At 54.9% G+C, this 931-nt stretch overlaps 1 protein-coding gene across 1 annotated transcript in view; it reads right to left on the bottom strand.

Moving 5' to 3' along the window:
• LOC107575053 (cyclic nucleotide-gated olfactory channel-like) overlaps positions 1-931 on the bottom strand; it is a 4,852-nt gene that overhangs the window by 3,046 nt on the left and 875 nt on the right.

Here is a 931-nt window from a genome sequence, read left to right as displayed (position 1 = left end):
TGGCACATCAACTGCCGGGGAATGCTGGCCGTGTTTCGAGCTCTGACACACTTCCTTCCAGACCTAAGGGGGCATCATGTGTTTGTCCACACAGACAACACATCGGTGTTCTCCTACATCAATCGGCAGGGGGGGCTGCGTTCGCGCCCCTTGTACAAGCTGGCCATTCTTCACCCCCGCCTGGAGTTATGGAAGCTGTGGGCATTACCCCTGAGGGGGCACAGCTCCTAGCATCTGGTCTCTCAACTGAGGTGGTTGAGACTCCCGCCACTAGGAAACAGTACGCCTTGAAGTGGAAACTTTTCGCTTCATGGTGCGGACAGCGACTGCAGGACCCAGTCAACTGCCCAATTGGTACAGTTCTGGAGTTTCTGCAGGAGCGATTCTCCGCAGGGTTATCTCCCTAGGTGCCCTCATGGGACCTGGCTGTGGTTCTGGAGGGTGTATGCAATGCCCCCTTTGAACCCTTAGAAGAAGTTCGGTCAAGTTGCTCAGGCTCAAGACCATCTTTCTCCTCGCTATTTCCTCACTAAAAAGGATCGGGGATCTTCAGGCACTCTCTGTTTCGTGCCTGGAGAATTTGCTTCAGGCATGGTTAGGGCATTCCTTTACCCGAGGGCCGGGTATGTCCCTAAGGTGCCCACTTCTTCACCAGGGCCCATAGTACTTAAAGCATTCTGTCCTCCTCCGTACCAGGAAGTAGGCCAAGAAAGGCTTAATCTGCTTTGTCCAGTTCGAGCACTGGACGCTTACGCACACAGAGCTGCCCCGTGGCGTAAGGCAGATCAGCTTTTTGTTTGTTTTGGACGCCAAAGAAGGGATTTCCGGAGACCAAGCAGATGAGGCCATCTCACTAGCCTACGAGTCCTCTGGCCTCCCGTCACCTATGGGGGTCAGAGCGCACTCGACCAGGAGTATGGCGGCCTCCAAG

This window comes from Sinocyclocheilus grahami, unplaced genomic scaffold (genome assembly GCF_001515645.1).
Source record: "Sinocyclocheilus grahami isolate Dianchi unplaced genomic scaffold, SAMN03320097.WGS_v1.1 scaffold2448.1, whole genome shotgun sequence".
Taxonomy (NCBI): Eukaryota; Metazoa; Chordata; class Actinopteri; order Cypriniformes; family Cyprinidae; genus Sinocyclocheilus; species Sinocyclocheilus grahami.
This window is presented reverse-complemented; position numbering and strand designations above follow the sequence as displayed.